Consider the following 14,688-nt stretch of genomic DNA (forward strand, 5'->3'; position numbering starts at 1 on the left):
CATCCCCCAGGCTGAGGAGGACAGACTGGGAGATGGGTTTCAGGGAGAAGGCTTAGAACGACATTGCTCGGGGTCCCAGGCGGCGTTTCATCTTTCTCTTCTGCCCAATGGGCCCATGACTCCTCCCCTCTAGGTACCAAGGGATAAAGCTATGATGCAGTGCTCTTCAACCTTCTTAATGCTGTGACCCCTTGAGCCAGTTCGTCATGTTGTGGTGGTGGCCCCCCAACTATAAAATTATTATCGTTGCTACTTTATAACTGTAATTTTGACACTGTTATGAATCACAATGTAAATATCTGGTATGCGGATGGTCTTAGGCGACCCCTGTGCAAGGGTCATTCGACACCTCCTGCAAACCCACAGGCTGAGAACTGCTGCTGTAAGGGAAGAGTGAGCCTGGTAAAAATCTGAAGAGAGAGGACTACTTGGAAGGGTCATTTCCCCCAAGATACCACCTAGTCATTGGGGACCTCAGAGGCTGGGGGTGCAGACTGATGCTCCAAGTCATATCAGAGCCTCCCTCCTCCCCTTTCTGTGCCAACAGCTCTAAGTGAGGGACCTTTGCAGCCAGGCCTGAGTGGGTGGGTAGGTGGCGCTGGCTTAGCCAAGAAGTGCCTGCCTCTGATTTGTGGCTCGTTTCCATGGCAACCGATTGATTGCCCCAGCTGCAGACTCAAGGAGAATGAGCTTTCTCCCAAGCCTGGCTGCCTGGGAGGCCACCAACAGCGGTGGCACCTATGCCTCCCCAGTGGAGTCACCCTAGCTCCACTCACGAGCCATCATTGGCACCTGCTGTGTGCACATGTGGTGACGCAGCAGGAGGAGAGCCCGAGCATATATGAAGCACCTACTGTGTGCAGTTGAAGTCCCAGGGCCCTGAACTGAACCTGGTCCAGGTATACCCCAAGCCTGGGAGCTTAAGTAGCAGACCCAGAGGCTTCTCTGTGGCACTTCAAGGACGTAGAGCAGTTAGGGGGACAACCTGCACCCCTGGCCCACCAGGACATAAGGGCGGAAGCATGGTCCTCTGAGGGAGGCCAGGCTGGAGCGATGCATGAGTCAGGGTACATCTGGGCTGAGAGAGGGGCGGGGTGGGAGTGAAGGGGATCATGCAGGGTGCGGGGTTGGCAGAGGCAGGGGGGTGGCCAGCCGGGCTCTGGGCAGGGGTCTGCCCTGGAGCCCCGGGTGAGGTCACCAGTAAGCGTGGCAGGCTGGTGCTGTCTTTCTGACTTGCCAGCTCCAGCCACAGATGCTTTCTTAACTGCCCTCCCCTCCGCCCTGCTGCCTCGAGGTCGGGTTTCCTTTGCCTAGGGTTGGCGAATCTCTAGTGTCCCTGACTACAGGTAAAGAAGGCTGGAGTACCAGGCCCTGGTGGTAGTTCCTCTCTTTTTCATGCTCTTGCGTCCCTCTGTCTCCCCAACCCCTAAAACGCCCTCCTTTCTGTCCTGGGACAGCCCCTGTCTCCTGTCTCCTTCCTTGCCCTTGGGGGCAGTTTTACAGTGAGCCTGGCCCCAGTCCCAGCCCTGCCCTCTGCCCTGGCCCCCACCACTTCACCCTCTTCATTCTAAACCTCTGCCTGGTCTCTGGTCCCCGGACGGGCGCTTTCGGCCTGGCCTCATTGACATTCCCCCCACAGCAGCCTTAGCCACATGCTGGCTGCAGGAGCTGTTCATGTGAAGGAACAAGGTAGCAAGGTTGGGCTGAGGGCCGGGAGGGGCTTGTGGGATGTTCTGGAGTGCCTGCCTGAGCTCAGTCTGGGGTCTGAGCAGGACAGGTGAGGCCAGATCTTGCCAGCTGGCAGATCACATTTGCCACTGAGCACTGAGGACCTGGAACTTCAAACCTCAACTCGTTAAACCCAGAGCTAGGGAGGCCTTTTGATCTTTCAGGAGGTGAGGCCCATCCCCAGTGGGGCAGCTGGCAGGATTCACCCAGACTGATATCCTGACATCGGTGTCCCAGCTGCCTGTACTCTCTGATGCTCCTGGGTTCCTGAAGTCCTGTGAAGCCTCCAAGGAGAGCCAGGGTCCCTACAGGTACAAATGGGGGTGAACAAGGAAGAAAGGCAGAGAGAGGACCCATGCCCTTTCACGGAGAGCTCGAAGCCTTCAGAGCAGGAATCAGGTTGTTGAGAAAAGAGGGGACTGGGATCCTAGTCTGGGGAGGGGGATGAAATCGAAGGTGGCTGGAGACACGGGCTCAGTTGGTTAGAGCGCTTGCCTTGCTTCTGTAGCCCAGGTTGGCCCACACTTCTGTGGGACTAAAGATTCAGAAATACCAGTCCAAGTCCTGGTGCTCCCTGGGCTAACCGCAGCACCAGGAGATGTGCATGAATATTCATAAGGGCAACAGGAGATGCTCATGCATATTCATAACAACTGCAAGATCTCACCAGGGGCAGCCTGAAGGTGGGGGGGGGGCAGATCTATAGACGCGTCCTAGACTTGGAGCTTGCTATAAGACTTGGGGGGACAAGCAGAGGATGTGGGGCCACACTGAACAATGGCTAAAGAAGACAATTCCAGGACAAAGACCCATCCACCCATGCAGGAAGAGCAGGCTGTAGTGAAAGACAGTATTTTCACATTTAGGTACTGACGGAGGACACGGTCTCCAGGGGTAGGGCAGTGAGGACCCAGAGGGGTACAGGCCACCTATGTTGAGAGTATGGGATGAAAAAGAAAGGGCTAGAGATATGGCTCAGTTGGTAGAATGCTTGCCTAGCATGCGTGAGGCCATCAGTTCAAGTCTCAGCACCCCATAAACAAGATGTGGTGGCAAATGCCTGTAATTCCAACTCTAGGCAGAAGGAGGCAGGAGGCTGAGAAGTTCAAAGTTGTCTTTAGCTACACAGGGAGTTTGAGGCCAGCTTGTGTTACATGGGACCCTGCCTTTTCCACCAAAATAATAACAGCAAAATTATTTCAACCAACCTCTGCCAGCAAAACAAGATACACACGAAAGAGAGGAGCAGAGACAAGGGCAGCCAGTTAGGCCTCTTGCAACCCCAGCATGCCGGAAATGCATGCTCTGGATGCTGAAGATGAAGCCAGCTAGGCTTGGGCAGAGACTGGGCATGCCACAATGGAGGCTCGGCTAGGGATCCGAGAACATGTGGGGCTCTTTGTCTCCCAAGGAGCCAGGGCCACCCATTACAGAACACGGGTTTTCAAGGGAGGTTCAGAAAGGGCACACGGCTCGGTGTTGGGCACTTTCCCAGACTTCACACTTGATGCTCACTGACCCATTCCCATTCATTTAAATGAGAAACTGAGGCTGGAAATGTGCCCTTGTCCCATTAGTGAGGGATGGCAGCCAGATTCTGGAAAGGACTGGACAATCCTCATTTTTGGTTTTGGAGTTATACCTTGTGGGCAAAACTACCCAACTTGGCTATTGTCATGGTCTGTGTTTAAACACAGCTGCGGGGCGGGGCAGAAGCTCAGTGGGTAGCGCTGGCCCAGCACCACAGAGGCCCCCAGCCCCACCCTCTGCACTATAAAACAATTACTTTGGGTACGGATATGAACACAGAAAGCCCAGTCTCATACAAATTTCACAAGGCAGGAGCTGAACATAGCATTGCCTGCCTGTGATTCCAACACAGAGGCTGAGGCCGGAGAATTATCCAGAAATAGATGCCAACCCCGGGCTACATAGTGAGATCCGATCTAAAAAGAAAATGGGAAAGAAAACAAAATGACCAAGTAAAGCTTGGCCTTGGGTTGTGGCACTCCCCCTAAATAAATGTAATAAAAATGAAAGAAACAATTTGGGAGGCTGAGGCAACAGGAGATTGCTTTGAATTTGAGGCCAGGTTAGGCTATGCAGTGAGTTCAGGGCCAGCCTGAGCTATGTCTCAAAAACAAACAAACAACAACAAAAAATGAACAAATATATCATCTTAAAAGAAAAAAATAAAAAGCATGATTTGTTTTTGTTTTTTTCCAGACAGGGTTTCCTGGCTGTCTTGTAACTCAGAAGACCAGGCTGGCCTCGAACTCACAGATCCTCCTGCCTCTGCCTCCCAAGTTCTGGGATCAAAGGTGTGCGCCACCACCATCCAGTGATAAAAACCATGATTGATGGGTGGTTATGTCAAAGCAGTTGGCTGCAGGACTGGGCTCCTTGGGTGATGGTCTGTAAGTATCCTTAGCTTCCAGAGTAGACATGTCCTCCCAAGCGCCGTCCAAGACTGAGTCCCCTTCCATAAGCTGTCTGTCCTGGCTACTCCCTTCTCCCACCTTGAGATGCATGGACAGTGAGCCCACTCGCAGGCCACCCAGGAGTCAGTGTGAGGAAACCAACCCTAAGTATGACTTTGAACTTCCGACTCTCCTCCATCTCCTGACTCCTGGGATTACAGGCATGCGGCACCTAGAAGAGGGTCTTTTCTCAGCCACTCCCTAGTGGGGAGACCTGAGATCTCCAGCACACCTCAACCTGCAGGCCATTGTGAGGTCTCACCAGGGTGTGCCTGGGAAAGTGCCCAGTTCCCAAGTGGTCTCAGTCTCCCATCTTTTCATTTGTCTTCCTTAATGACTAAAGAATGTCATCCTGCCATCTCTGTAGACTCAGGGTGGTGTTTCAAATGCTCTTAAACACAGGGCTCCCTCCATGGCAGAGTGGCAGGGGACCCTGTAGGAGCTTGCCTGGAGGGTTGGCCATTATCAGTTAAAATAGAGGAAAAGGCCATCACCGTGGGAACAGAACTGGCCAGAACAGCAAGCTATGGTAGCTGCGGGTCTATTTAACTCCTCCTGCTCACTTGGACATTGCAGTATTTCATTTTATGTGTAAGGTGATTTGCCTGTATATGTATCTGCCTGGTGCCTGCGTAGCCCAGAGAGTGCACTGGATCCCACTCCTTGGAACTGGAGTTACAAACGCTTGTGAGATGTCACATGGGTGCTGGGAATAGAACCCATGTCCTCTGGAAGAGCAACCAGTAATCTTAACCACTGATTCATCTATCTCCTAAGCTACTTGGACATAGGAAATACAAGAGAACAGGGACCTGGAGAGCCAAGGCTCATGGGACTCAGCTAATTAAACTGACTTTCCTAAAGCTGGGGCCACTCTTGTTTGTTCTGAGATAAGGTCTCCTGTAGCCCAGGCTGGCCTAGAACTTGATATATAGCTAAGTATGACTTTGAACTTCTGATTCTCCTCCATCTCCTGACTCCTGGGATTACAGGCATGCGGCACCATTCTGGGTTATGAGGCCAGTTGTCTTTTTGCTTGTTGGTTTTGAGACAGAGTCTCACTATGCATCTCTGACTGGTCTGAACTCACTATGTTGACCAGAACTCCCAGAGATCCACCTGTCTCCGCCTTCTGAGTGCGGGCCTATGGGGACCGTTCTTAAAGCCCATGCCCCTGCTTCCAGCTGGTAGTGGGCAACGGAAGCTCCCAGGAGCCTTTCTGGAAGGAGCCTGCCAGTGGGAGGAGATAGGAGGCAGCAGCACACTGCAGTAGCTACAGTCAGGGTGGGTGGGGTAGGACAGAGACCCCCGTTCCTGACCTCCAATCGTGACCAGATAGTTTGGAGCCAGCCAGGAGGGCACTCCCTTCCTCCTTGCAGCCATCACGAGGCAGGAAGTCCCATCCTTCAAACCCACTTTCTCTCTCTGCTTGTCACATTCTAGACCGAGTCATCCACTTGACCTTGACAGGGGGCATAAACCCTGAAACAGAGTGAGTGGATTTGGCTTCCTGTACTGTGCACATCTTCTTAGCAAGCAGGAAGGCTGTGGGTGTGGATTGTCTGCTCCACATGGAGCAGGTGGGGAAGGGCAGAGGCTCTGTGGATAACGGGCAAAAGGCAGGAGCTGGTGATTCACGAGAGAGAGGAAACACATGCGCTTAGCCACGGCACAGAGATAATTCGTTCCCACTCAACTCTGAAAGCCATGGAAATTTTAATAAATGCAATTCCATTCAAATGAACAAATATTTTAAAACATGAAGTTATTTAATCTACCACTGAAGAACACTCGCTGTCTTCAACAGCTCGTCACAAGCCTGGGCGTCCCCTCAAAGCCTGCCATGTGGGTACTGCACAGCCGGGCCCCAACTCACAGGTGAGGGAACTGAGAAGGAATGAGTCACCTCACCGTCAGCTGTCTGGTGACAAGCAGGTGGCACGGAATGGCTAAGCTGGTAGATCTCTAAAGTGTGGTCTTAGACCCAGATCCGTCAACATGGTTTAGGACCGTGCTGGAAACCTCGGTGGTAAGCTCCACCCAAGACTAGGTGGAAACTCTGAGGACCGTACATCTATTGGTTCAAGCTCTCATTGGGATGGTGTGGTTGGGATGGCTCCCTTGGCTTCTGGGTGAGTGTGCAACATCTGATTTCTTTGTTCCCTTTACCCCGAAGGCTCCTTGACCTGCCGTGCCATCTCCGCGGGCTGGCACTGGGTTTAGAAACGTGTAAAACTGGAAAGAACCTAGGTCTCTACCGTGAGAGCTATGGGGCCGGGCAGCGACTGCTGTGCAGAGAAATGGCGACTTAGGAAGGATGTATGGTATGGTACAGTGAATTTCAGTTCCGCCCAAGGCTTGCCCCGGGGTTAGCACGAGGCATCCTGATCGTAGAACCACCTCAGCCCTGAGCCAATGGGGACACACGGCCACCCGAGGTGTAATGGATGTTAACGCTGCAGGCAGAATGTTCCATTCTGTCCTCTTTCTGGGCAGGGGTAGCATGGCACTTCACTCCTCTTGAAGCTAGGTGACTATATGACTTTTAGTTGCCAGTGAAACATCAGAGGAAATGGCTGTCCTTCCCAGATAGGGTTCCTAGTGGTCTGTGCCAGGTTGGCACCTAGTCAGGCTAGGTCCCTAAGTTCCTTTGACAGAGACCCTTAGTCAACTCCTTACAAGGTAGCATTAGATACGCCTTCAATACAAGCGTTGTGTGACACTATTCCTGGGGTGATATGGACAAAGGTTTACTTATCCCACATAGGGAACCAATGACAGACCAAAGTATGAATACCACCAAGTCTAGTCTAGTTGGTGAGCCAATGAGTTTATTGAGGTTATCTGCAGGAGTGTGGGTGAAGAGTTGCTTACAAGGATAGAAATGATTCAAAGACAGCTGCGTCACCAAAGCCCACCCCAGCACGGTGACAGCTCACAAAAGCTGGCAACCTGGAACTCACTGCACAGCCTGTAGGCAGCTGGGCGGGCTCCAGAGCGTCCTTCCTAGGCAGCTCAGCTCGGAGGGCAGCCCTTATTACTGATATATGCTAAAGGAGGGGCCTGGAGAATCTGGTCAGCTTCAGGGACTTCCTGAAGCTTTTGAGAAGTCCCTCAAGCCCGTGAGTGGTTTACTTCCGAACTTAAGGGGTCTTCCTGGCAGGATGGAACCTTTGGCCGCTCTTCAGAAGAACCTATGTCATGAGGAGCTTCCTTCCCAGACGGAACATTTTACCTCGCAGGAAATTGCTACACAACATAAAGGAACTGGGCTTGTCGCTGCAGGATGCCCTCACTCGCTCTGACTGGTTGGTCCTGTGGGACATGGGGGTTCCACAGGACAAAGGCAGACGCAGACCACCGAATTGGATCCACTGTACCACTCTGGAGACCTAACTCATTACACGTGCGAGCGTGCTGGACAGGTTGGGAAATACCGGCGATATCAGGTGTCCTAAGGGAAGTCTCGTGACTTTTATTTTCTTCTCTGTTACACTGTCCAATTTTCTACGTGGAGAATGTCTTACTATTTTTCGATGGTGGATGTTTTATTAAAAAAAATAACTTCTTTGCAGCAGAGATGGACCCTCTCTGGGCCTTCATTTACTTAGGGGATAGCCTCTATGGCAGTGGTGCTCAGTTTGTGGGTCGCAGCTCCCATGGGTGTCTGAACAATCCTTTCAGAGGGTTTCCTAAGATCATGGGAAAACTCAGATGTGTACATTTTGATTAATCATAGCTATGAAGCAGCAGTGAAATAGTTTTATGGTTGGGGTCAGCACAACATGAGGGACTGTCCTAAAGGGTCACAACGTTAGGAAGGTAGAGAGCCATTGCTCTAGGGAGATGGGATGGATAGACTTTAGCCTCAGGGGATGGACAGGCTGTGGAGGTTGTGGATCTGACCCTCAGCTTCCTCCCAGCCCGCAATTCACTGACACCATTGTGATAAGCAATCCATTCCCACACTCACTGGTTGGATGGGAATGGCCCTGTCTCCCTGTGGGCTGCTGGAGGAAGCAATTTGTTCAGAAGATGGAGGAACCTTCTGCTTTGACTTCCTCAAAGGGGCCGTCGAGCTTTTGTGTCTTCAGGAAGGAAGGAAAGGAGGGAAGGAGGGAGGGAGGGAAGGAGGGAAGGAGGGAGGGAAGGAGGGAAAGAGGGAGGGAGGGAGGAAAGGAGGGAAAGAGGGAGGGAGGGAAGGAGGGAGGAGGAAGTAGGAAGGAAGGATGGAAAGAAGGCTGTTGGTACTGGATAAAGCGTCCTTGGATGGGGCTGTGGTTAGACAGGAGATGGGACGGAGTGTCTCAGAGACAGCTGCACAGTGCTTTCACCCTCCTTGAGGGAAGCCCTAGACCTCCACAGTGTTGCAGCAGAGGCTGAGCTGTGACCCCGTATGTGGAAGAGCTGGGCTGGCACCCTGTGTCACAGGGTGACTGTCCCTGCATTGGAGAGTGCAGGAGGAGGAGCAGGACATGCTGGCAGAGGCCCTGTAGAGCGGCTGATATATACTTGGCATCTTGGGCTGTGGCAATGCTGGCTCAGGTGGTGGGGGCTGGGCTGTCTGTCCCTAATGTGGAACCCTGGGTCTTCAAGAAATGAAGGACAGGCTGAGTGAGGAGGTTCATGCTAGGAACCCTAGAATTTCAGAAGCTGAGGAGGGGTCACCGTGAATTGAGGCCAGCTTGAGTTACAGAGTGAGTATTCAAGAAGCTGAGGCAGGAGGACTGCCCAATGAGTTCTAGGCCAGCCTAGAATTATGACACTCTGTTTCAAACAACCAAAACCACAAAACAATTCTGGGCAGGTTTGTTAAGGCTACTCCACCACAGAGAAACTGGTGGGCTGGGGAGGGGCCAGGGACTTCTGAGACCCACAGAAATTCTACTGTCCCCTGGGGGCTGGCCTGAGCCAGTAGGCCAGCTGCAGACTCTGGGTCCCAGGTTACAGCTTCCAGTGGCAGGAAATGAATTGACAAGGCTCAGATCCACATGGTCATTGTGAAGCCAGAATTTGAACTCAGGTATGCAATTGCTTAAGATATGCCGTTGGGCCAGGGCAGGGTGGCCAAGAAAGGGAGCTAGGACAGGATCAGGAGGAGACTAGTGGATGGACAAAGGGGGTACAGCAGAGGAAGAGGTGGGCTTCCTGTCTAGCCAGGGTGACAGTCCCAGGACAGTCCTCCAGCTCCTTCCTCTGACTGTTTATCCTGAGCCTGGCCCGTACCAGGCTGTTGGGGAGACTGACATTCAGGCTGCTGCTGCCCAGCTCTTACTCCGTCCTGATGGAGTATCCGCAGAAAGGCTGCAGACACAGGCTGTGGCTGTGTGCACCTGTCTAGACAGGCCGCCCTGCTGCTTTCCTCATCCTGTCGTTCTAAGGCAGGTCCCCGCTGCCCACCTATCCGCTGCCTGCTTCCACACGTGTCCGGCTGCTGTTTGGGGGGACTCCCACACCTCTTAGAGCACTCCCGCAGGCTGGGGTGTCCCCCAAACACTCCCTGCTCCCCATCTCTGTGACCTCTAGCCTGCACACAATTCTTCCTGGGTCCCAGTGCCAGGCCTGCAACTTGGCATTGAAAGCTGCCCTCCCTTTCCCAGGCTCTGTGGAGTCTGGCTCCTCTCCTGGATAGCAGTTGGGAGCTTTTCTGATAGAGGAAGCATCCTTCGGTGTCTGGGAGAAGCCAATGGGAGGAGAGGAGATAGGGCCTGGTCCACTGCAGAGTGCTTTCCGGTGGGTACAGAGAGGGTCAGCCATTGGACTAAGATCACACAGCAGTTTGGAGAAAACACAGGAGTGGACCTAACTGTGTCTCCCTGAGGGGGTCTTTCTTCAGCCATTCTGGGGGAGGTCAGCTGGTGCCTGGGCCCCCGTGGACCAGCACGGCTGTGTTATTGCTTGGGGGAGGGACTTGGCAGCGCCCTGGTGGGAGGAGGCTTGCCTTTGGTTCTTTGATGCTCATTCTCTCGAACCCCTGGGGAATGCCTGAGTCATCGCTGAGCAGCAAACATATTTAGCTTCTTTCATCATCCCTAATAAATCAACTTCTCCAGGTCTCTCATACCTGCCTCCAACTCCAGGCTGCCTGCCCCATTTCCTGTCGCCTGACATCTGGGCACTACAGAGACTTCCAGCCTCCAGGCTCCTGGCAGTGGTCCCCTTGCTGTTTCCTCTCTCTCCCCAGGCATTCGGGGCCAGGCAAGGCCTCCTCGTGCTGGGCTGACCTGCATTCAACAGCTGCCTTCCTGGAGCCCTTCAGAGCTTCCTGCAGCTAGGAGCTGCCTGGCATAGATACAGGGATTAGCAGCTCAGCCCTGACCCTGGCCATCACCCCGGTGCCCCCTCAGCCCACGGGGGCCTGTGTTGGGGCCCAGGGAAGCTCCCCAAACACCTTACCTCACCCTGTCTCCTACAGGTCAGGTTGGCTGGAGGACGTCAGGCCTTCACTGGGCTTGTATTTCATGGCGCCTCTTCCCGGAGACCTCCTGGCTGCTTTCCCGTTTTAGGGAGTCTCTCCCCCAACCAGGGTCCCTTTGTCTCTCTGTGGCAGCATGAAGCCAGTGTGCCTTGTGGGGGTAATGTAACAAACAGCGAGTACTAGAACCCCAAGGAGCTGCACAGTACTGTCTTCAGCTTTCTGTGTGTGCGTGTGCGTGCACACACACGTGCAAGTGTGCGTACGAGTGCACGTGTGCATGTGTGTGTACTCTCACATCTATGCATGTATGTGTGTCTCAGCATATACACAGGGGTCAGAGGACAACTTTCAGGAGTTGATCTGTCCTTCTACAGCGTAGGTCCCTGGGATCTAACTCAGATCCTCAGGCTTGGTGGCAAGTGCTTTTACCCACTAAGCCATATTGCTGGCCCCACTGACCTAAGCATTTCATATATACTTAGTTCCCATTTTACATGTGGGCAGTCCAAGGCTCTGAATGCTGAAGAGATTACTTAAGAAATGGAGAGAACCAGACCCAAGCCTCCTGAGTGGCTCCCATGGCTGCCCCTGCAGCCTCTCGCAGTAAGTGGCGTTCAGAGACCTGCTGTTACCGGATCCCACCACTGCGGTGGGAGCCGCACCGGGCCCACGTCTGAGACCCCCTTGCCTGTAGACATCTCCGCTAAATGTTAGTGCCAGGGTGGAAAATCTGATCCAAAGAGGCTGCAGCCTCTTCTGAGGTGCACAGCCAGGAAGACGTGGGAGAAGCAGGAGCATGCCTTTGAGGGAGGAGGCCTTCTAGGGCTGCTTAAGGGCACAGGCCCTAGTGGAGTAGGTACCTCCCCACCCACCATGCGATGCCCATACCAGATTCTGTACTGGTCCGGGCTGTCGCTACAGCTGCAGAGGAAGGTGCTCATCAGTGTGTCGTGAGCGCTCCCTGCTGGCCAGATTTAGTACTACAGAGAAGCGGAAAGGTGAAAGCCACCCACCCCTGGGAAGAGGGACCTCCCAATGTACGGGAGTGATGTGGTCCTGGACCCTTTCCTGTCCCTCAAAATATCTATCTTCTTAGCCTCACAGTCTCAGAGGCAGCCGTACCCTGGAGCCTTTTGATGCTGAGGCCCGGAGTTTAGTGCGGGTTGTTTTTGTTTTTAATCAGGTGACTCACAGTTATTAAGAAACCCCTGTATGCCGGGACTCAGCAAGTGCACAGTCAGACATCCGTGGACCTCACAGTCTGGTGGGATGGGGTGGCTGCCAAGCCCCGCCCCCTCCTCCTGGTCTGTCCATGGGTCCAGCCCTTTCCGCACCGTTCCTGCACGTGACAGTCTGGGCGGGTCTCACCTGCCTCTCCCGTTAAAATGGAGCTCTTCTGTTCTTGTTTTTTTTTTTTTTTGTTTTGTTTTGTTTTGTTTTGAGACAGGGTTTATCTTTGTAGCTTCGGAGCCTGTCCTGGAACTCGCTGTGTAGACCAGGCTGGCCTCACAGATCCACCTACCTCTCCCTCCTGAGTGCTGGGATTAAATATGCATGCCACCACCACACACACACACACAAATATATATATATATATATATATTGTGTGTGTGAGTGTGTGTGTGAGGAGAGAGAGAGAGAGAGAGAGAGAGAGAGAGAGAGAGAGAGAGAGAGCTCATTACGTAGTTCTAGTTGAACTGAAACTTGCTATGTAGATCAGGTTGGTCTTGAACTCACAGAAACCCACCTGTCTCTGTCTACCTGGTGCTGAGACTAAAGGTGTGCACCACTACACTCAGCATGCTATTTTTAACACCTTTTAATTATATATTTAAATTAGAAACAAGCTTGCTTCCCATGTCAGTCCCAGTTCCCTCTCCCTCCCCTCCACGCCTGCTCCCCCATCAGCCCCCCACCCAATCCCCAATCCATTCCCCAGGGAGGGTGAGGCCCTCCATGGGGGATCTCTAGAGTCTGTAATTTCATTCTGGGGAGGGCCCAGGCCCTCCCCCAAATGTCCAGATTGAAAGAGCATCTCTCATTGTGGGATGGGCTCCCAAAGTCCATTTGTGTGCCAGGGATAAATACTGATCTAGTACCCCCATAGATTGCCCAGGTCTTCTCACTGACACCCACATTCAGGGGATCTGGATCAGTGCCATGCTGGCCTCTCAGCCATCAATCTGGGGTCCAAGATCTCCCCCTTGTTCATGTCAGCTGTTTCTCTGAGTTTCACCAGCCCAGTCTTGACCCCTTTGCTCATCACTCCTCCCTCTCTGTCACTGGGTTCCAGGAGTTCAGTTCAGTGTTTAGCTGTGGGTGTCTGTCTCTGCTTCCATCTGTCACTGGATGGAGGTTCTAGGATGGTATGTAAGATAGTCATCAAAATCCTAGCATCTAGGTTGCTTCTAGGTTCTGGCTATTAGGGAGGGGCATTTAAAGAAGTCTCTCCACTACTGCTCAGTTTGCCAGTTGGTGTCATCCTTGTAGATCTCTGGAGATCTCACTAGTGCCAGATCTCCCCTCAAATCTAGACTGACTCCCTCTATTATGGTGTCTCTCATCCTGCTTTCCTCTTCCCCTCCCCTGTCCTCCCCACCCCTGTGCTCCCAATCTGCTCAGGAGATCTTGCCTCATTCCACCTTCTCTGGGGTACCATGTATCTCTCTTAGGGTCCTTCCTGTTTCCCAGACTCTCTGGCAGTGGGATTGTATGCTGGCACTCCCCTGATTCATATCTAAAATCCATATATGAGTGAGTACATACCATGTTTGTCTTTTTGTGACTGGGTTTACCTCACTCAGGATGGTTTCTTCTAGTGCCACCCATTTGCCTGCAAATCTCAGGATTCCATTGTTTTTTTCCACTGAATAGTACTCCATTGTGTAAATGTACCACATTTTCTCTATCCACTCTTTAGTTGAGGGGCATCTAGGTTGCTTCCAGGTTCTGGCTATTACAAATAATGCTGCTATGAACATAGTGGAACAGACGTCCTTGTTGTATGAATAGGCATCTTTTGGGTGTATGCCTAAGAGTGGAATTGCTGGGTCTTGTAACTTACTTTTATTATTTATATGCATGTGTGTGCTTGTGTGTGCACATGCTTGGGTATGTGTGTGTTTACTACGCACCTATAGAGGTCAGAAGAAGAGGTTGGGTCCCCTGAGTTATGGGAGTGGGAACCAGACTTGGGTCCTCTGCGGAGAGCACCAAGTGCTCTTAATTTCTGAGTCATCTCTCCAAGCCCCAGACTTGAACTTGTTTCGAAGGCAAGGATGTGACCATGGTCACAGGGCTCTTTGGACCCCTGGCTCTGCTACAGAGATCTTGGTATACAGTAAGTACTCAGTACGTGGGTCAAAAGAAGGAAAGAACGGGAAAGCTGAGCTAGTTCAGCCACAACGATCTTCAAGAAAGACCCTAATGGTGTGATTATTGGCAGGGGGTTGGGTGAGGGAGGCAGGAGGTGGCCTTAGGACTCTGGAGCACTGGACTATGAGCCCAGATGGCAGGGATCCTGGCTTGGCCTGTCAGCGCCTGGAACAGGGCCTGGCACAGCAGGGACACTTTAAAAACATCTGTGGGAAGACAGTCAGCAAAGGTCACACAATCCTGCCCACACTGGTTCCTGGGCTAGTTTGCGCTTGCCTCCCTCTGGAGGCAGTGGGATCACTACCAATCTTCTGTGTCAGTGGTTCTATCTGAAGATAGTCCTGCCTTCTGGAAAATTCTGTTTTTCCCTGGATGTAGGAGAATCAACTAAGCCTAGCTCCTACTGCTGACCCAAAGAAGCCCAGAGAAAAGCCCACCTCCTGGGGGAACTTCTGCCCAGCACAGCACCTCCCTGCAGCATCCCGAAGATAAGGTTCTAGGGACCACTGAGTGTGCTCACTCTTTCAGGATGGGGGGGCAGGGAGGGGTCAGGGATGGCAGACACAGTCACAGGACAGCTTTCTGTCCACAAGTTAGATCATGAGACTTGCTTCTCAGTGTCAGAGCAGGAAATAAACTGATACTCCCCACCTTGGTGCTGGGGAAGAAACTCAGGACCAGGAAGGG

This window comes from Mesocricetus auratus, unplaced genomic scaffold (genome assembly GCF_017639785.1).
Source record: "Mesocricetus auratus isolate SY011 unplaced genomic scaffold, BCM_Maur_2.0 Super-Scaffold_100010, whole genome shotgun sequence".
NCBI classification, from domain to species: domain Eukaryota; kingdom Metazoa; phylum Chordata; class Mammalia; order Rodentia; family Cricetidae; genus Mesocricetus; species Mesocricetus auratus.